Source organism: Mauremys mutica, chromosome 6, assembly GCF_020497125.1.
Source record: "Mauremys mutica isolate MM-2020 ecotype Southern chromosome 6, ASM2049712v1, whole genome shotgun sequence".
Taxonomy (NCBI): Eukaryota; Metazoa; Chordata; order Testudines; family Geoemydidae; genus Mauremys; species Mauremys mutica.
Genome location: NC_059077.1, coordinates 76,253,774 through 76,276,038, shown reverse-complemented (window position 1 = coordinate 76,276,038; position 22,265 = coordinate 76,253,774). Strand labels below are relative to the sequence as shown.

The following is a 22,265-nucleotide window of genomic DNA, read 5'->3' as shown; positions in this document are numbered from 1 at the left end:
TTACCTCATCACAGTCCCAAACTGACCAAAGGAAGAGGGGAGACTCACTCGAAAGTCCAACAGTTCCTTTTGTCCATGCCTAGGCCAGTGTCCTTTGTTCCAGTGAGGCTGGGCTGGGTTTGCCCCATACATGCCCTGATGAGGTGTGAACTGCCTCTCTGCTCTTGGAGAGTTTTTGCCTGGGCTTATTTTAAGCCTTGAAGACACATTTTCAGCCTCGTAACTATATACATGAAATTATAACCTAGAACATTACTGTAACAACAATTACTATAACATCACTATAACAACAATGCTCAGTGCATCATGAGCCTTCCAAAGACACCCAACATGACAGACTTTGCATTGGATACCACACAATCATTTTACAAGGATGAACATGGGGGTGCTGGGTGTCCTCCCCCCCCGAGGTACAGAGCACCAGAATGGATGTCTCTGCCAACTCAAGCATAACATGTCCAAAACGCCTTATCTTCCCTTCAAGCCTTCCCCATTATCCCCATTCTTTCTCACAGTTCACAGCTTTGTCACAGACCCATAACTAAGAATTCACTTTGACTTATGCCTCTCCCTTGCCCAAAACATTGAAGCAGTGCCCAAATCTTTCCAGTTCTTCCTCCACAACATCTCTAAGACTCCCCATTTTCTTTCTAACCCTACAGTTAAAATGCTTGCTCGGTCCTTTATTTCCCATCTTGATGACTCCAACTTTGTTCTCGCTGTTTCCCTGACCCTACACGTTGCTTCGATCTTGTCACCTCACTCTTTGGATTCCTCCACTTGATGGAGTTTAAACTTCCATCAAAGCCTCTTCCTCCTTACTTATCTTCATTTTGTATTGTTTTACATCAGCCTCACATCCTCGCTATTTATGCCTGACTCATTACACTGTTTGCCCACATCTCACACAGCAATTTCTAGGTCTTCTTCCATGATGCCATACACCGAAAGCCTTTCCTGAACTCATCCACAAGGCCACTATTCGAGGCCACTCAATACATTATTAGGTCAGCTGGAATAAGTAGGGAAATTATAGTTCATTCTAATTACATTACTAATATATAATACTTTAATCAGATAAGTAATTCTGTAGTGGTTCCGTGGTAATTTTGCATGCAGTGATGTCACCTTCTCCTAAAATGCTGCTAGATTTTGAAATACAAGAACAAAATGCAGCTTCAGAGCTAACAAAGGGTAAAGGCCTGCATATGCATTGTTACTCATTACAGTGTCAGATAACAAACCACTTCAAACAGATTTGGTATTCTCAGGCTCTAACTTAATATGCTACTAAAGGGAATGCCAAAAGCTAATGAAGGCTGTTGTGCAGGTCTGGAAACAGAAAAACCTGCTCATACCATCCAGAAGTTTGAAAAAATCAAAGAAGTGAGGGTGAGCAAAGCAGGAGCAGGACATGGGGAAGAGAGACTTCTCATGTATTCACTAGAAGTATATTGTGTTTTAAGATAGACTATGGGCTTGGTCAGCTTTCTTATTACAAAAAGAATATTGTTAATTCTTCCTAATTTGTAATCTGTGCATTGAATTATGTTAACTGTCTGAGACTGTCTATGTGGACACACACATCTTTGCAGGAACATAGTGTTACCTCTAAAAATAAAAGGATATAGTATATTGAAATGGGCACTATTGATTTGTGTCAGAGTGCTTTCCAGTATAATAATTGCAAAAGGCTAAGACCAGGTTTTCACAACTATTTCCTGTGAGAGTTGTTGTTTCCTGTGCCTAGATGATCAAATCATGACACTAAACCCATAGTCATGGCTTTTTCTTTTTGCTTCATATAGTAAACAATTTTAATCAATCCTAAGAAATTGACAGCGTGTTGTTCAGTCATTTTACTTCTCAAATTATCTATATGTAACACACAAAAAACAGTTTTGGTCCCCGTGTTTGTGACTAGAATCATCGAAGACAAGGTGATTCCATACTAATGAATTGTTAAAACCAGACTTAGGTTAAAATACTGTTCTGAAAGATGTAGGCACGATCCTGAGAGGTGCAGAGTACCTGCAAGTTCTGTTGACTTCAGTGGGATTTGTGGATGCTCAGCACCTCTCAGGATTTATTCAGCAGAGTCCTTACCATCAGTTAATTGCATCCAGGTGACCTAGAGCAGGGTTTCCCACCCAGGGGTCCACTGTCTTCTGAGAGTTTGTAGGGTTGATAAGGAGGAGCTCTTTATTTCCAAAGGAATTTTAAGATGTAGCAAACTCCTGGAGATTAACAAATTCACACATCAAAACTTTTCTGTTGCATTCTTATGCCTGGGAAAAGACCAGAGTAATGACACTTCAGTGAGCGATCAGAGTTTCAAATGTGTGTGTCTGCAGCGGTGTATTAGAATACAAGTAAGGTCAGCAATACAGAGTGCCTCATTAAGTGAGCAGTTTTTGTTTGTGGTCCAGATGATCTATTACAAAAATTGTTACTTCTCCTCCTCTATGGCATTTCACCTCTTTATATTTGGGCAGCTGCCCAGGTAACCAAAGAACCAGAACCAGACCTTTAAAGTGGGACAGGAAGCCTCCATTAGAATAGGCTTGGGGAAATTTGTCCTTCACAATAACCTTTGTTAATGGGACATTGTCAACTGGAAACATTCTTTTTTAAAAATGAGTTAGTGGTAAATGCAGATAGTGCATCTGCCCTTGAACATCCTTTCAATTTTTGTGGGTTTACAAACAGTCTCCTATTTTAAAATATATATATTTTTTCCTCTTGTGTTCCTGTGTACAGCACCCCAAAACATATGACAAAAGAGATTGCCAACAGTGAAACTGACCCCAAAGTGAGCAAACTAAACTAAGAATTTTTTCCCTCTTAATCTGTCAATTTCAAAACTTAAAAGTGGTTCAGACTTCCCCATGAAAAAGGGCTGAGTGAGTGCAAGCATAGAAAATTTAAACACAAAAGGAATTTATGAATAATTAAAAGGAAGAATTAGAAGGAGTTTAACAGTAACAGGCACTACCAGTGCCCAGTAAAATTGTACTGTGGAAACTTGCTTTTCCACCGCATTGAGGAGTTGGTGGGCACTTGGGATCTGATCCTGACCATTGGTTTTGCTATTGATTTCAATGGTGCTGGATCAGATTCTTTGTGGGCAACTTTGCAAACTCTTATTTTGGTAGGATATATGATGTACCTATAGAAATTAAGCACTGCCATGTTGAATGGTCACTAGCAAAGAGGCATTTGGAGATGAATAAATTGCCCAATGTTATGTGTTTGAGGGAGTGATGTAGTCTCAGACACCAGCTGTTTTTTTTCTTTTGCCCTTATATCCTCCTCTCATGTCTATCCTTCTCTCTTCAGCTGACATTTCTCGAAAATAAATGGTTTGGTATATATTTGGATGGGTCAAACAAACTGTGCTGTATCACTGACTTTTGCATAACATGGCTGTATAATCAAGTTTCATTTTGCAAACAGGTCTGAAGCAGTCATTGTTGATCCAATGAAAAACAGAGGTCAGTTTCAAAACTAAATCGGGTCTCAATTTATTTTATTACCTTAAAAAGATAATTTCTCCTTGCACTCATTCCTACTATTTCCCGATTTGGCCTTTTTGAAGCCATTCTTCTTTTCTGCTGAGACTCTGTTGTTGGTTGAGTAAAATGTCATTGTCCTGCTTTTCTTAGGGTTCTGCCTTATCTTGTTGCACGTTTTCTCTCTCATTTTTCTTTTGTCTCCCTATCTTCTCACTCTATCATCTTTGACATTCTCTACAACCTCAGGGCATCTAGCATCACATGCTACTAGTACGTCTAACTCCAGTAATTTCATGTCAGTCAGATGAGTGCTGGAATTAGAAGCTGTCCATAGAGCCCTACTACTGCATTTTTCATGCTGACAAAGAGGCTCTCAAGATGAATGCAGCATGTAAAGTCAGCTATATATCCAGTAAACTACAGTAGACAGCATTACTCCTGTCCCAAGCCATCATACCCAAAAGTTTTGGTACATCCTGGGATATCCACAGTGCTAAAAATATACCTGCACAAAACTAAAGCATTAGGGGACAAATGCTCATGCTCTATCACCTGGCTGAAAGGGGCAAAAAAAAGTTTTCAAAGCCTTTGATAGGCAGATCAGATGGTTTATATTCAGGATATCAAAGGTAAAGAGCTTGTCTCCTGCACAACATTCCCCACGAGAAGTAGTTGCCATGTGGGCGGACACACAAAGATAGACACTCAAAAACAACACTGCAGGGTGGCCATCTCATCCTCAGTGTATTCTTTCCGTCATACAATACTTCAGAGCTGATGCTCAAGCCATTGTTTTTGGGAGAACAAGATTGCAAGTGCTAGTGCCTCAGCAAGTCAGAAATGATTTACATTAAGAATTTTTACATTAGAACAGTTTTGCCTAATATATATCTCCCTAGTTGTGTCCTGCTGTAGGATCTTTGGACCTTTATGGGGCTGATGAATTGGAAAATATATGCATGCTTCCTGGAAAATTTTCCTTTCTTCAGCTATTAGGTCCACAGATCTAACTCATCCTGCCCATGATAAGGGGTTGCTATACAGCTGCTAAATGAATAATAAAGTTCTCTTCCTCTTGTTTTTTATAGTGAAAACTGTTTTACTCGTAATAAGAATTTAGTCTGTTAGAAGGGACAGTTTCATAGCCATGGAAGTTTGGCAGGAGGGGTGTGCCCCTGCACAAGTGACTGAAAGCTCTGAGTTTTGCCTAGAGCTGCCCGTAGTCTGCAGATTCATAGTTGGATTTATAGACCTTATTACTTGAAGGAAGGAAATGTTGAGTAAGCATTTTTTAGACATTTGCTCTTTCCCCAGGCTGTCTTGGATGGATGGGAAGTCCTAGTTTGAGAGGATTTCACATTTAGGACTTTGGTCCTAATTTGTAGGCTTTATTATTTCCTCTTAGCACATGTGCAAGATGAGCTCCAGATGGGCACACTGTTAAATACATCAAACTAAACAAATCCGTTGTCCTCACTGGAGCTAGCATACAGGGAATTAGGCAAGAACGAACAATACTTGGCATGTTTTCAAATACTATTATTTTTCTTCAGTGTTTTGGGTGTAAACTAATAAAGAAACATGAAAAATGCATCCTTTTTAAAAGAGTAACTTAACTGATCCTCAAAACAACTTTACGGTCCTGTCATATCCTATCATAACACCAACATGGTGCATGCTTGAAGCATCAAAAGGGAGCAGGTGCTGACTAACCAAAATTTTAGGAGACCTGAACAAAAATATAAAAGTTAGGTGGGTGCTAATGTATTTTCTACTCCGTGGTATTCAGAACATAGTACATGATTCACTACCAGTACGAAAGAGAACAGTAGAGTTTTATGGAAACCTTTGAATTGCATACAGAATCAGAAATATAGTATTGCTTATAAGTCCTTGAATTAAAATTCCAGTTTAAAGACTAATTAGTCTCTGGCACACACATGACAGGTTAGGTAAAGAGAGGGTTGCATTTGAGGGGAGAGGGATAGCTCAGTGGTTTGAGCACTGGTCTACTAAACAGGGCCGGCTCCAGAGCCCAGCGGGGCAAGCACCCGCCTGGGGCGGCCCTTTCCCGGGGGGGCGGCAGGCTGGGCCGGCGGACCTGCCGCAGTCATGCCTGCGGGAGGTCCACCGGAGCCCCGGGAGCAGCGGACCTGCCGCAGGCATGACTGCGGAGGGGACGCTCGGCCGGCAGCTCCAGTGGACCTCCCGCAGGCATGACTGCGGGCGGTTCGCTGGTCCCGCGGCTCGGCTGGACCTCCCGCAGGCATGCCTGCGGCAGCTCAACCGGAGCCGCCGGACCAGCGAACCGCCCGCAGCTGCGGGAGATCCAGCCGAGCCGCGCGACCAGCGGACCCTCCCAGTCATGCCCGCGGGAGGTCCGCTGCTCCCGCGGCTCGGGGGCGCCTCCCGGGCATGACTGCTTGGGGCGGCCAAATTTGTAGAGCCGCGCCTGCTACTAAACCCAAGGTTGTGAGTTCAAACCTTGAGGGGGCCATTTAGGGAACTGTGGTAAAAAGCTGTCTGAGGCTTAGTCCTGCTTTGAGCAGGGGGTTGGACAATTAACCTCCTGAAGTCCCTTCCAACCCCAATGATTCTATGATTGATTATGGATCTCTGATTTAAAGTTCTAGAGTCGATCTATAAAAAGGCCCAAATAGGATGATTAATTTTGCACAACACTCAGAGTTAAAAATAATTGGGTGCTTGTATTGACTGTCTAGTCTGATGCAAGATAAGATAAGATTTGAACAGTTTCATTACTGCTTGGTAGGTGCAGTATAGGACCCCTTTCTCTTTTATGCCTAGTAAATAGTTTTCCTAGAACCATCAATGTTTGCACAGTAAGTGAAGTGTCTCTATATTCCACGTGGCATGAAAAAAACCCACCACTTGCATGATCTGTGGAGCAATTCTGAATGGAAGTTAGTATATTGAAGAATCTTATGGTAGTTATGTTAGCCTGGTGTATTGAAAGTGCACAGTGCTAAACATTTTGTCACTGGGGAATATGTTTACCAAGGAAAATAATACAGAGCTAATGAATACAGGGGAAAGAAACAGACAATAATGGAAGAAGTTGTCAGTGCTGCTAATTTTTTTATTTAATAAATGCAAGCTTATACTATGTTAGAGTATAAAAAGCTTAGGCAATAGTATAAAGGCTGTTTAAAATTATATATGAGGATGCTGTGCTATTGCCAACAACACTTTCATGCCAATAGTATTCTCCCCCTCTCTTTCCCCTCCCCCCCCTCATGTAATGTTTTATGGTTTAGTTTGCTTGATCAGTACTACTAGCCAAATCCTTCACTCAAACCAAAAGGAAGAAGCCAAGATGAATCTGTGCCATGTCATGGCTAATGCAGTGTTGGTTTGTTCAGTTTTTACAATATTTAGCAAGCAGCCATTTACTGACATTCATAGTTGGGTTGCTTAGTCTGCATTTAATATGAAGAACAAAAATGGGCACAAACCAAAACCCTAGGCCTGAGCCCCCTAAACTAGGGCCAAGTTGAGATCCAGGTGTGGCTCCTAACTGCCCATCTATGCTTTCAGAAACAATAGATTTTGAAACTGCTGTTTGATTTGAAGTGTAAATTTCACTTGAAGTGTAGATTTTGACCTGTACATTGTTTCCCTTCTTAGCAAAACAAACACACAACAGATAAACAAACCACCATGGAACTCTGAGCCATATCCTGTTCTCTCTCTATAGCACAACTCTTGTCAAAATCAGTGAGTTATATGAATGGATCAAAGGCAGCATATGGTCTTTATACTTTTTTTTAAAATGAAGACATGTTGCTTGCAGAAATGCAAACCAACCAATCATAATTGAAGTATATAGGAGGAACTAAACTTATTTATAGGCTCAAATTTCAGAGTTTAATATCTGTAGATTATCCCCACTGAGTACTTTGTTTACTCAGATGTATCTGAGTAAAAAATATTTCATGTGGACCAAAAGTAGCCAAATTGAGAGCAGGGGAAGGCACCAAAATAAAGATGTGGAGCCCAATCCACTGTTACTCTGTACCTTGTATAGTATTTAAACATATGCCACGTGTGTGAGAAACACTGCCTTCTGATTTTAGTAGTGCCCTACACCTACTTTTCACTTATATTTAAATGGTCACACAGGGCAGGGACAATGGAGAATCTGGCTCATTGTATCTATTTGTTTATGAAAAAGCAACTAGGTAAGTTTATTAGTAATTTAAACAGCCACTTTTAAACAAGTTGGATTAATTTGTCTCTCTAAGCTTTCCTTAAGATTAGGGATGTAAGTTAGCCCCAGTTGTCTTTATTTAATTTGAGCATTTGAAAGACTAGCCTTTTGGTAGTTTTAGATATTGTATACCTGCGTTTGAGCTAGTCTTTTCTTTCTTGGCTTTTTGTAAGTGTCTTATCGTGAACAAAGTGTAATAGCTCATCAAAGCTATCAGTGGCATATCCACTTCATATTCAGAAAGAAACAACACTTCACATTTGTATAACAACCAAAAATTATGTAAGCCTCTGACTCCCACTGAGAGAGCGCTACATATTAGACCAAATTACAGATATGTAAAATGAAGCATAGAAAGGTTAAGATCAAAATGCTCAAAAGTGGTGTTTGATTTTAGGTACCTCTAGTTTTGGGTGCCTAGTTGACTGGACATGGGAAACAAACTGTAAAACGCCTTGCCGACTGCAGTTATTCATTAAAAGTAACAAACAAAACAAAACATTTTAAATTCCGTCCCTTTAAGGGCTAAGACAAAATAAACCAAGTTCTCCTTCCCTTCCTACAAGAAGGGAAAAGGTGCTAGGCTTATCTCGATCTGACAGTGCTAGGCTTGCTCGCCATTAGAATTAGGTGTTGCCAGTCACTAAATATTGACCTGTTACAAGCAGAAAAAGAAAAACTTCCTGCATGATGCAAGCCAAACAGTATCAACGGTGTATTGGAGAACTGCCATTCTTTCTCAAAGAACTGAATAGCACAGGCACTCACTAAAAGTAAAGGAAGGATATGCCTGTTTTCTTACCACTATGACATTTATATATCACCTTTTCAACCCACAGAACCCCCAAAGTTTTTACGAAATGCTGTGTTAGAATTGCCTGTTGTTGAAATTCGGCCACCACTGTGTGAAACACAAGAACTGTCTAACAGCTCACAGCAACAGAACTCAGCAGTTTAGGATAGAAAATGATTAAGAATATTATATCCAGTTTTAGTTCCAGGGGAATTGTGGTAAGTGAAAGTAATTGTCTAAACTGAAGGTTGGGCACAACACCAGGGTTCACACCCCTATTCATATGAAAAATTCCCTGATCTTTGTCCATTAGTAGGCAAGACCTCAGGCAGCACCTTGCCTCCTAGCGCTATGTGAGAGTATTGGGTCAGTAGTGACAGAAAGAAGAGTTCCATAGATTGAATTTCCACCATCACTTCCTTTTGCCACTGAGATGGGGGAGCCTCCCATCGAGCAAGTAACTTAGCCTACCTTGTAAGATGGGACACAGGGTGCTGCGGTTTCTATTAATGAGCACCTGAGATCAGTGTTCTAACATCTGTAGTTTCATATTTATCTTTGGGAAAAGGTCACATGGAAACTCATTTTAAGGTTGTACAGAAGACTGGGACCAGATTCTAACTGAGATCCTGTCCCTTTTTTTGTACTATTGTCATATAATTACTTTGTACTATTTTAACTATTTTCCCTTTCATGTGCTGTTGAAGAATGTTTGAGTGTGTAAGACTCTGGCTGCAAATGGCCAACAGGGAATTCCCCTGGCACAGGACTCTCGCCTATTAATGGAAAGCTGGCACAGCCTGGGGACACATTGTGGGAGGAGAGAACCATTAGCCTCCACTGGCATGTGGTCTGTTCTAGTGTCAGAAGTTAGAGTAGTTCCTTAGCTGCTGTCCTATTGGGGTCAGCACAGATCTGTCCTCGAAGTCAGGGAGCTGAAACCAGCTTCCTGATGCCTTCGCTGCCCCAAGTCAATCTTGGGTGCATGAGAGAATAAGTTAAGCAGGTCTTTATGCTCTTACATACAAAAAAGCAATATTGTTTAGTCCAAGAATCTAGGTCATGCAGCTGTAGATTTCAAATAAGTTACCAGCATGTGTGCTGGCTCAGCTGCTAGATTTAAAGCAAGAAAGGGAAAGCAAGTGAAGCCTGCAGTTCCAATCCATAAATTAATTTTCTACATTAACTTACCAACCAGTGATATTTATGTAGACAAACCTATAAGGCTATAAGAATGGCCATACTGGGTCAAACCTAAGGTCCATCCAGCCCAGTATCCTGTCTATGGACAGTGACCAATGCCAGGTGCCCCAGAGGGAGTGAACCTAACAGGTAATGATCAAGTGATCTCTCTCCTGCCATCCATCTCCACCCTCTGATGAACAGAGGCTAGGGACACCATTCCTTGCCCATCCTGGCTTATAGCCATTAATGGACTTAACTTCCATGAAGTTCTCTTTTATTTAGTTTAATTTATTTAGTTCTCTTTTAAACCCTGTTATAGTCCTAGCCTTCACAACCTCCTCAGGCAAGGAGTTTCACAGGTTGACTGTGCGCTGTGTGAAGAACTACTTCCTTTTATTTATTTCAAACCTACTGCCCATTAATTTCATTTGGTGGCCCCTAGTTCTTATATTTTGGGAACAAATAAATAACTTTTTTCCTTATTCACTTTCTCCAAACCACTCATGATTTTCTATACCTCTGTCATATCCCTCCTTAGTCTCTTCTTTTCCAAGCTGAAAAGTCCTAGCCTCTTTAATCTCTCCTCATATGGGACGCGTTCCAAACCCCTAATCATTTTAGTTGCCCTTCTCTGAACCTTTTCTAATGCCAGTATATCTTTTTTGAGATGAGGAGACCACATCTGTACATAGTATTCAAGATGTGGGCGTACCATGGATTTATATAAGGGCAATAAGATATACTTCATCTTATTCTCTATCCCTTTTTTAATGATTCCTAACATCCTGTTTGCTTTTTTGACCGCCGCTGCACACTGCGTGGACGTCTTCAGAGAACTATCCATGATGACTCCAAGAGCTCTTTCCTGGTTGGTTGTAGCTAAATTAGCCACCATCATATTTGTATGTATAGGTTGGGTTATTTTTTCCAATGTGCATGACTTTACATTTATCCACATTATCCACTTAGTTTTGTGAGATCTTTTTGAAGTTCTTCACAGTCTGCTTTGGTCTTAACTATCTTGAGCAGTTTAGTATCGTCTGCAAACTTTGCCACCTCCCCATTTACCCCTTTCTCCAGATCATTTATGAGTAAGTTAAATAGGATTGGTCCTAGGACTGACCCTTGGGGAACACCACTAGTTACCCCTCTCCATTCTGAAAATTTACCATTTATTCCTACCCTTTGTTCCCTGTCTTTTAACCAGTTCTCAATCCATGAAATGATCTTCCCTCTTATCCTATGACAACTTAATTTACGTAAGAGCCTTTGGTGAGGGACCTTGTCAAAGGCTTTTTGGAAATCTAAGTACACTATGTTCACTGGATCCCCCTTGTCCACATGTTTGTTTGACCCCTTCAAAGAACTCTAATAGATTAATAAGACATTATTTCCCTTTACAGAAACCATGTTGACTTTTGCCCAACCTGTATAGCGGATATACTCCAGATAGCAAAGAAGTCTTTCCCATTCACTTTGTTGTGGCTTGCGGTGCCTCACTTAGAAAGGCTTTGGGATTTTTTTAAAAAACAAAACACAGTGAAAAGCTAGTATACAATTTAAATACATTATATACTTTTTTCATGGTTGTAGCCCTCAGGCATTCACCTTTGTGACATACAGCATCTACCACAATGGGCCCAGATTGTAACTGAGAACTCTGGCTGCAACTGCAGTATAGAATACTAAACAAAAATAGCAGGCTCTGCTTTTTCCTGGGAAATTGGGAAGAGTGAGGACATGAAGAGAGTGGAGTTTTGAGGTAATATGGGATATTGCTTTAGTCAGTTGCTCAGACTGAATGACTTGATTTTATCATCAAATTGGGCTTGTTATGGTGTTGGAGAGAGTGGACAGCTGTTTGTGTAATAAATTTGGTCTGATCTGATATTTTAACTGCTGTACAGGACACCTAGAGCTGTCAGACAGGCACTGTTTTGTTCCTGTTAGAAAAGACAATACATTAAAAAGTTATATCCTTTAATGTAAGGGGCGCACTTATTGTCTGGGGTGGAGAATGCTGCAGTTGTCTTTCTGTTCTCAATAGGACTCTTGCTAGCCATGCCACAAAGCAGTTGTCTTAATGGAGGCCTCACATCTAACCCTTTTCAGCTATAAGAAAAATTGCTGTGTTAATGGCTATGAGGGTTAAGGTGGCTTTGCCCACTGAAGTGAGGGGCCTCCAGGATAACATGGTGGGTAGCTGAAAACACTTGGATGGTTTTCCATCAGCAGGAGGAAAAATCTACACAGATGGGAAACAATTGAAACACTTGTGCAATTATTAATTATAGTTTACTTCTGTGTTTCCTTGACCTCATGTACTTGCAGCACAGACCTTGTGTAGCCATTTCTGAATGCCCATGTTGACTTGTGTTAGCTTTGAAGGGAATTACACTCCCGCTCAGAAGAATTTACTTATTTTTGTTACTCTATTCAGATTCTTTTTGTAGCTCCTCATAACTAAGTGCGTTGAGCTATTAAACAAGACACCTGTAAATTAAAAGTAGTCAGATGGTAAAGTAGTTTGGGCAGTAATTAGACTTTGTTTAAAAAGCTGGAGTTATTTGGAAGAGTGAGGCACAACCTATGATTGGCTCCTGTCTAATTTGTTCTGTTTGAGGACATTTGAGAAAACAGGTTTACATGAAGTAAAGTTTTGTGCATTATATGCTCACATAGTCATTGCAAATGCCTCACAAAACATTTGACATGCTTTTTATGTATTAAAAACAGTATGAAAAATGCCCCAAAAGTTGAGGAAAAATGTTTTGGGGGTTTTATTGCCTTTTTTACTCCACTAGCTTAACAGGCTACACAAGAGGCTATAGTGTGGGTTGAGGCTAGGAAAGACCAAATCCAGACTAAGGTCTGATCTTGATTAGCTTTGAATGACAGTAATTGTCAAAGACTAAGCATGTGGCCGTGTTTTAGGAACAGCAACTGATTGAGTCTGTGCAGATGTCCTTTTAAAACTTTTCAGGAATAGAAAAAGGACGAAGTAAAGGAGAACGCAAGTTATTTGGGAGAAAAGAAACTTTTGCTGAGAAGTAGAAAGTGAAATATGAAATATTAGAAGGTTGGAAGTCTTATTAAAAGTTTTTATGGCAAAAGTAGAGACATACCATGAAAAGATATGTAGTGACTTTGTAGGACAGGAGCTGCAAGTTATAATAATTGTAGAATTCAGAATGTCAAGTGGGAAGACCAGATTGAGAAATATTAGTGATGTAAGGCATATGAGTAAATACCAAACAGCTGTAGCCTGTGCTCTAGCAAAGGGGTTTTCAAACAATGTACCCCCATGGGGGGGGCATGAGATGGTTGTTGGGGGGGGCACAAGGATCTGAGTGGTTGGGAGTTTCTTTGGGGGGCACTATGTACTGGTCTGATTTCATCGGGTGCCCAGCCCCACCCACTTATGCCCAGGTGCAGGACAGATGTGTGGAGGTTGGTCTTGCAGTCCCTACCCCCTTGCCCTCTCAGGCTCCATTGCCATTGCAGAGCACACCTGGCACTGTGCCACCATCCTGTTTCCAGACAGCTGTCCTGGGAGCCACAGAGCCTCACTAAAGCTAACTCCCTTTCTCCCCTCCCTCTCTGTCTCTTGCATTTGCCTCCCTTGCCATGGCTGTGCTGGGAGTCAGCATGGCACTAACACGGACCTTACATGTATGGAGGGGGTGTGACAGGTTGGATCACAGAAACCCCTTTGGGAACTGTCAACTGATGTGCCAAGACTACTTCTGCCCCTGCTTTCCCTGCCAGCTTGGGACTCCAGCACCCTGTCTTGTTAAGCCAGACATGCCAGTCTACTCCAACACAGACCCAGGGTCTGAACCATGTGCCTCAAAGCTGCAGACTTAACTGAAAGCAACTTAAGAAGTGTTCCTGTCTTTAACACTCAGATGCCCAACTCCCAATGGGGTCCAAACCCCAAATAAATCTGTTTTACCCTTTATAAAGCTTATACAGGGTAAACTAATAAATTGTTTGCCCTCTATAACACTGATCGAGAGGTATGCACAGCTGTTTGCCCACCCCCACCCCATATTAATACATACTCTGGGCTAATTAATAACTAAAAGTGAATTTATTAAATACAGAAAGTAGGATTTAAGTGGTTCCAAGTAATAGCAGACAGAACAAAGCATTACCAAGCAAAATAAAATAAAACATGCAAGTCTAAGCCCAGTACAGTAATAAAACTGAATACAGATAAAACCTCACCCTCAGAGATGTTTCAATAAGTTTTTTTTCAAAGACTAGATGCCTTCCTAGTCTGGACACAATCCTTTCCCCTGGTACAGCCCTTGTTCCAGCCTACACACACCCATCTACCCAGGCTAGGAGGCTCACGCCCAACTGCAGTAGAGACATACCGGTAGGTTGCGCTAGGTTAGAGCTGATTGTGCCCAGGTGAGCTCTTTTAACCCCTTCCTGGCTAATGTGAGAACCTGTGTCATCATAGGGGGGGCTCTATGTATTTTGCTGCCCCAAGCATGGCAGTCAGGCAGCTTTCAGCGGCATGCCTGGGGGAGGTCTGCCGGTCCCACGCCTTCGGCGTCCCTGCCGCCGAATTTCCACCGAAACCGCGGGACTGGTGGACCTCCCGCAGGCATGCCACCAAAGGCAGCCTGACTGCTGTCCTCACAGTGACCGACAGGCCACTCCTCACAGCTTGCCACCCCAGGTACACATTTGGTGCGCTGGTGCCTGAAGCTGCCCTGGCCATCACACAGATTAAAATCTCCATTACAGTGTGTGACAAGTTGCTAAGGATACCCAGACCTGTAAGACACTATGCACCTCTCTCAACTAGTGGGAATGTTGCTGCAGCTGTGTGACAACCAGGGCCGGCTCTAGACCCCAGCGCGCCAAGCGCGCGCTTGGGGCGGCATGCCGCCGGGAGGGCGGCAGGCGGCTCCGGTGGACCTCCCGCAGGCATGCCTGTGGATGCTCCACCGGAGCCGCGGGACCAGCGGACCCTCCGCAGGTACGTCTGCAGGAGGTCCACCGGAGCCGCGGGACCGGCGACCGCCCGAGCGCCCCCCGCGGCGTGCCACCCTGCTTGGGGCGGCGAAATTGCTAGAGCCGCCCCTGGTGACAACTCCCTGATACATCAGCCTGACATCTGCCTTCCCAAGGCTCTCCCAGCTTAAACCTTGCCTAGCAGGTAACAATCCATTAACTCCAGCCACTGGGCTCTGCAGGGTTCTCTCTGCAATGTACAGTCCCTATCACTGTACATTCACAGAAGATAGTAAGTTCACTGCTCCTTTTTTTTTTTTAAAGACAGAAGCAGGAGCTTACTATCTTGACTGGCGTTAACAATCACTTCAACAAAACACTGGGTTGTTTTCTTTTTATTTAAATAATGTGCTAAATATATGTTTGTTAAACTAAAAGTGAGTTTTAAATATACAGGATAAAAATAGAAAGGGGTAGAAACAAAAGTAAAAAGCGGCTTTCTAATGGCTAGAATCTAATTGAACAAGCTATAGCCTTTGTTCAAGGCAGTTTCCTTGTCAATCTTCATTTTCCAGCCCTGGCTGACTAACTTTTACACTTTGGCTACACTTGCATTTCAAAGTGCTGCCGCGGCAGCGCTGCCGCAGCAGCGCTTTGAAGCGCTAAGTGTAGTCAAAGCGCCAGCGCTGGGAGAAAACTCTCCCAGTGCTGTCCGTACTTCACCTCCCTGTGGGGAATAACAGACAGCGCTGGGAGCGCGGCTCCCAGCGCTGGGGCTTTGACTACACTGGCGCTTTGTAGCGCCGCAATTTGCAGCGCTGCAGAGGGTGTGTTTTCACACCCTGCTGCAGCGCTGCAAATTTGTAAGTGTAGCCAAGCCCTTAGTTAGGATCCCCATGAAGTCCAAGATGCTAGTTTTCTGTGTCTCCTCAGGTGAAGGATAACGTGGGGGTTCTCTCCCGTCCTGTAAACCTTTGAAATGTATTCTTCTGAAATGTATCCTCTGATGAAGTTCCTTTTCCCTGCTGGGTGTGGAGGCCAGACTGCCCTGGTTTAGACTCCATGCTGTCTTCTCCCCCACTGGTGATTTTTATCTCTTCCTACAACCTCCAATACAGATGAATAGCCACTTGAATTTGGTGACACATGGTTTGAGGTGTTGGCCTTTTTCCTTTGTGTGGAGAAAGCCTGTTTATCAACTCCCCTGACATACCTAAAATACACATTAGTTATAATTTCAGCACATCTGCATAATTGTTTGTGGGTTGACCATACATACATCATGCAGAAATACTAATGATCAAGTGAGTTACTAGTTTTCCAATGACACATTACATGACACCTTTTAGATACAGATTATAACAGGAGTGAGTTGGGGTGCACTGAGTGGTCAGGCCAGCTGAAAGTCATTACTAAGATATTAGGGAGCCCCTTATATTCCAGCATAAGGATGCTCTTAGGATCACAAACAGCGTTGACTTTCCCAGTCTGTACAGCAGCAAAGGAATCCTTTTTAAAGCACTGTGCTTGTCACATATATACACACAAGGTTCTGAAAAAAGCCTCGCTATCCTAGATTTTTAGTTCACGGAGTTTGTATAGAAACACATTAAACTGAATTCACAGAAAAAACAATTTGGACATGAAACATTTTGGTTTTTTGAATGTCAGCAACAATTTTAAATTCAGCTTTTCAAGGTGCATTTTCCAATTTTGAATGGTCTTTTGTCACCTGGTATTTCTGTAGGAGCCCACACAGGCTAAGTCTAGTCCATATTCGATGCCTATTCTATGTGTCGAGGAGGATCAAGAGCAGCCACTTTGACTCATTTCTCAGACCTGTGTGGAAGGAGTGGAGGAGATACGTCCCCAAAGACTCCTGAGGGGCCTGCCATCCACCCAAGAAGGTCAGATGAATGTAGCAAACCAAACCAGATGTCTTCTTCCTTCTCTCCCTCTCACCAGATGATAGTCCACTGCTGCTCCTCTGTTGAGTGTTATCTCCTCTCAGAGAGAAAAGTCAAAGATGGCTGTTTCACTTCAACTTGGAGTTGTACAAACAGCACCTAATTGTACTTAAACATGTTTAGTGGTGAAAGATATCCACAGCCCTAAAATGGAAGAGTGAAATATCAGGAGTGTGAAATCACACAAAGCAAAATGGAGAAATTGTGTGCAAAAAATTGTGTAACCAGGTCCTTGTTTTCACACTGCTCTAATATAAACGGAACCACGTGTGTGCGCGCACGCACACACCTCTACTAGTCATTTAGGGTTGTTGTTTTTTTCCTTTCAGACAATCCACTGGATATTTGGTATTTTGGCTTTTCACAAAATTAAGTCTAACTGTTCAGCGCTTTGCCCATACACTTTGGAACACACTGATTTAAAAAAAAGCAGTGCCCCAAAGGGCCTTTATCCAAGTGTGGCTCTCCGCAAACTATGTTGCAAACAAAATCTAATTCTCTGCAAAGTGCAAAGTAGATCACCTGCATATTTTTCAAAGAAGCCATTTATAGCAAATACAGCTGCATGCAAATGGTTTTTATTTTTGTTATGTAAGTAGGGTGGAGCACTTCTCCTGAGATGTTCCCAATATAGCCTGGATGCTTGAGTGTTCTTGTATTATAGTCTCCGTCCTCTCTAACGCTATATTATGCACTACTCTGATTTTGTTGGTAAATCAGAATGTGTTTGAAAAAGATGTTGACAGACACACACATTTTTAATGTTCTCTTATTTGAGTGAACAATGTTGGACTCTGAATTCTAGCATTGAAACTTTTTTTTATATAATTCGTGGACAAAAAATCATCATGCTGTATATCAGTTTTCCTTAAGGTCAGATTTTAATTTTGTATTGTGTGTTTGTATATACAGTTATAAAATCCTAAAGATAACTAAGCAGGTAACAAGCCAGGCAAACCACCAACTCTAGGGTTTGTCTTTAAATATTTTATCAGTTTAAAAAGGATTAGGGTAACAAACCCTTTTCTTGTATTTGCTATTCTGTTACTAGATCAAGTCAATAAAACATTCAGCACTGAGATTTGAAATCTTGATTCTGAATTGCTGACCTCACAGTCCGTTTCTTTCACACATTTTTCCAGATCATCTTTACCAAAACATTTTTCTGGAAAATGATGTTTCACTTTTCCATGTTGTGAGTAATCTGTGCTGAACTCTAGTGCCAAATGTGCTGGGTAAGTCCGCTCAAAGTTTTGTTTTCACTGGAAAGTTCAGATATTTTAAGCCAAAAGGAATTACACTGATCAGCATTTTGACTGACTGCAAAAAAGAGGCCATAGAATTTTACCTAGTAATTCCTGCAATGGAGGGAATTATTTTTCCCTGCTACATAAATGAACAATTTCAAGCCCAGTAACTTGTGATTGAACTAGAGCAGATCTTTTTAGAAAGCAATCTCATCGTCATTTAAAAATTTCAAGTGATAGAGAATCTAACACATCCCTTGGGAATCTGTTCCAAGGGTGAGCTACCTTCACTGTTAGAAAAATTCAAATTAGAAATCAGTTGCATATTTTTATCTTCAGCTTCCAGCCATCGGATTTGTTAGGACATTATTTGCTAGATTAAAGGGCCCACTAAAATCAGATTGCTTCTTCCTGTGTAGGCACCTTTAGACCTTGATAAAGTCACCTCTTGGCCTTTTCCAAGAAAAGTCCTCTCTCTCCCTCATCCAAGGGGGATTTCTTTACCTGAACCAGACCAGAAGAGAGATCCAAGTCTCAATGTGGAGAATCTTTGTTGCATTGACTGCACTAGTGTAAACCTCTATTTCAGCAGCCTCTTTTTACCAGAGTGCGATTACCTGGGCAAACTAGTTAGGAGGCTCCTCAAAGGGTCAGCATGTAAAGTCAGGTCTATGGCAAATCTCTTTGGCTTCCTCCTTCATGATTGTTTCAATACAGTTACATTCTCACCAAGGGATTTATCTTGTAATTCTGTCTCATGTAGACATCTTTGGCTGAGAACTTAGAAATGATGCACATGTACAGCAGTTACTGTCATTTTAATTTCTCAGGAAACAAATTATTTGAAGAGTCCTTGGAAAAGCAGTTGCACAGTCCAATGAAAGAGGAGTGCTGTTGGTACTCAGCGCCTCTGATGACTGTGCCATTTGTTAAGTATTTAAATGCCTAGCTTTTGGTATCCACCTTTTGAAATGTTGGCCTAGATGCTGAAGAATTGGCCATTAAGGAGAATTTTATGTCTGTCTTTTGTTTTATTAAATGTAAGCTTTGTCAGGCTTCTAGGAAACCCTATGACTAGTTCCCCACTGTATTTTGAGAACACGCAGTTTTTTATTCATGCGGATGTGTGTCTGAAGCAATGATAAAGTTCCCTTTTATTGTTATCAAATGTAGAAATACTGATGTAGTAAATGCTGACTTCCTGTATGCCAGGCTGTTTGTGAGCCACTGCGGCTTGTGTGGGGGAGGCAAGGAGGAAGTGCTGTTTCCACATTAATGGAGATCAAATTGGTGCTGGTTTTTAGACAATCTGGGCAAAATTCTCTACTGTAATCTTAGTACCCATAGGAAGAGCCGTAGTTGAAGTTGACCATGCAGCTGAGATTTTTAACCTGGCAGTAGGAATTTATCCCTGAAGTCACTCTCCCCACCACTCTTGAACATAATTGCCACCAAAACTAATGTCCAAACTTCTGTCAAAGGTTCCAGAAACGCTCAGGGTTGTGTTGCTTACTGTGCAATAATCATGGCGGAGTCACCATGCAGAAGTCACTGTAGAAGTAAAGAAAATTAACTAATCCTTCTTAGGCAATATGAGCCCATCCTCTGGCAATGCTGAGTGCTTCTTGGGACGAGCCAAGCATTCTCAGCACCTACTTACCCCACATTTGCCCCTTAAAAAGGAAAGTAAAAACTCCCATTAACGTCAACAACAGCAGGATTGGGCGCACTGACTTCAACTCTTTTTAAAGGTACTCAGCATTCCTTGGAAGGCGTTTATCACTATAGTGGATGGATACCCAGGTTGGTGTTCTTTAGTTTTTAAGAGGCACCGGATTATTTTCCTGATTAAAAACAAGTGTTTGCTATCGGTTTTAACCATCTCTAAAGCACTCTTCGCTGTTTAAGTACTACTGAAATTATTGCAGTCAGTACAGCAAGGGAACACAGAGCTGGATTTTATTTAGTCTCTTACATGATCAGCCAAAGTGTTAGCTGAATTCTTATTGCAGGCCTTACCTTTTAGGGAGACGTGGTAGGCAATCTGCCACTCCCCCACCATACAGATTTGGTTTTTTTAAAATGCAGTATCTGCCTCAAGATTGGAACATGCAACCTGTGGCAAAGTTTGAGTTTAGCTCACAGATTTAAAGTAAACTTGAAAAGGGGTTCATAAGTTTTGCAACATTGTAAATACATGTGCACACCAGATTTTAAAAAGTTTTAAATATTTTGACACAAAATAGTATGACAACCAAATGAAGACAAACAAAGTTTACTGGCAAAAACGAGGAGTCCTTGGTGCCACAAGGACTCCTCGTTGTTTTTACTGATACAGACTAACAAGGCTACCATACTAAAAAGTTTACTTGATTCACCCAGTTGAGAGCTAGTACATAAACTTGGGTGCTAGTTGCTTAAACTCTAATTTCAGAATTATTAGTATTTGTAGAGTGTCCAAGGCTGTTGTGCTAGGTACCATATAAACATAACACAACAAGACAGTCCCTTCCTTTTCCCATCTAAAGCAGACTAGAGACAAGAGACTATAGTACATAAGCAGGGGAGCAAAAGATAACAATGAGCTGATTCAGATCACCATAAGTGATCACATAACACTGGCAGTGAAATCCTGGTCCTGTGGAAATCAATGGCACACCTCCCATTGACTTCAGTGGAGCAGAGGTTTTACTCCAAATGCCCTTTGTAGACATTTTCTAGGTATCCTGGCAGAAATGCATTGTAAGGAGGGATCTGAAGGAAGACAATGTGATTTTGTGCATTTTTACAGGAATCTAAACCTTATGAGCAGCATAGGAAATTCCCACAAACATTTCTGCACAATTTTGGCGAATGGACAATGAAGGCTGGTATCACTGGCAGAGTGGATGTAGGGGTTGATGTCTGAATACCATGTAAGAGATAAGGGTGGGGATAAACCACAGAAGGGTCATAAAAGTTAAGATAGTTTGTGTGTGATACATTACAGAAGGGGGACTGAGTAGAGGTATGCAAAGAAGGGGTGATGCAGTAGAAGCAACGAGCCAGGAATGCAAATCATTGTGGCAGAGTTTTGAATGGGTATAAGTGGGGCAAATTTTTTTTAAGTGCAGAGAGGAGGATGTTGCAGTTATTGAAATGCAACGTGATGAGGGCTTGGATGGAAACTTAAGTTGGGTGGGTGGAGAGGCTGATCTTAGTGACATGGAGTATGAAGCAGCAGCAAGATTGAGACTGTGTCTCACTGCTCAGAAAGGAAAGAGTCGAACAACACCCAGATTATGAGCCTGAGTGACAGGGAAGAAGGTGGGGGTGTCTACGAGGATTGAAAAAAAGGGAGGCGGAACGCGCAGGAGGGAATGAGAACCTTAGTTTTGGCCATTGAGCCAGCGATGACCATTTACAGTAGTAATGTCAGAATATAATATCAGCTCAGACTATTTTAAATGAGTGGAACAAATGCCTGGCACCTTGCATTTCCCCCTCTCAAACATCTGTGCACATGGGGAGGGCTATAAGAAGATCTGCTTGGAGAGACCGGATGAGATGTATACTTGGGGAAGGTGGAGGTCCCTGCCTACCTTCTGAGTGCTAGATTGATCACCAGGCTGGGAAACTTCTGTTTGTTCCTCTTTTTGCTTATGTTACCTTTCTTGGTGTGTGTTTTATAAAAAACTCTCTGCTGCTGAATGCATCTCACTGCCTGTTGCTGGGTCTTGTTTCTGCTCGCTCACCCTACTGGTTGATTTCTCAACCATGGGAGCTCTAAAAAGTGGTTGTTTTTTAGGTGTTATTCACGTCCAGTACTGGTGGGTCAGTCCAGCTGCAGTAGGTAGCGCTGAGCTAACAGATTCCCTTCAACTTGAAATAGACTTCGGCATCATGTAAGTCTTGCACTTCGTATTGTATTTTTATTCTAACGTGTCTTGGGATGCAATTATTTAAAAAATAAAAATAGTACTTCTGTTAATTGCAGCCTTTGTGGAAAAGCATAAATAAATACTGATATATGTAAACAGGTCAAATACGATTCCTGATAAATACATACATACGGCTAATTTTTGTTTTTTTAAAAGGAGGTTGTAAGAATAAAAAAAAAAAAGAAAAACTGCCTAGTGGGCATCACACTGTAGTGATGGCTTAAGCCACTGACAGATTTCACCTCCAAACATAAATAGCACTTAATAATAATAACAATAGCTTACAAGTCTTATCAACAAGGGAGCAAAGCTAGTACTCCCCACCAGGTACTAAAGGAAGGCAATGTAGGAGAAGTAACTCCGATAAGTTAATTCTTGTATCTACACTCTCAAATCACAAGCATGTGTTGGAATAGCCAAACAGAATGCATTGTAT

The 22,265-nt window shown here is 41.7% G+C and overlaps 1 protein-coding gene across 3 annotated transcripts in view; it reads left to right on the top strand.

Annotated features, from left to right (window-relative positions):
* MARCHF3 (membrane associated ring-CH-type finger 3) overlaps positions 1-22,265 on the top strand; it is a 108,220-nt gene that overhangs the window by 18,378 nt on the left and 67,577 nt on the right. Inside the window, exon 2 of one of the 3 annotated variants that reach the window (XM_045022205.1) lies at positions 21,697-21,793. The exons of 1 other annotated variant lie outside the window; for it this stretch is intronic. The gene's annotated coding sequence lies outside the window, so the exon portion shown is untranslated. Of the gene's footprint in view, positions 1-3,456; positions 3,495-21,696; positions 21,794-22,265 lie in introns of all 3 variants that reach the window. One more of the 3 variants, XM_045022206.1, reaches the window with a different exon arrangement.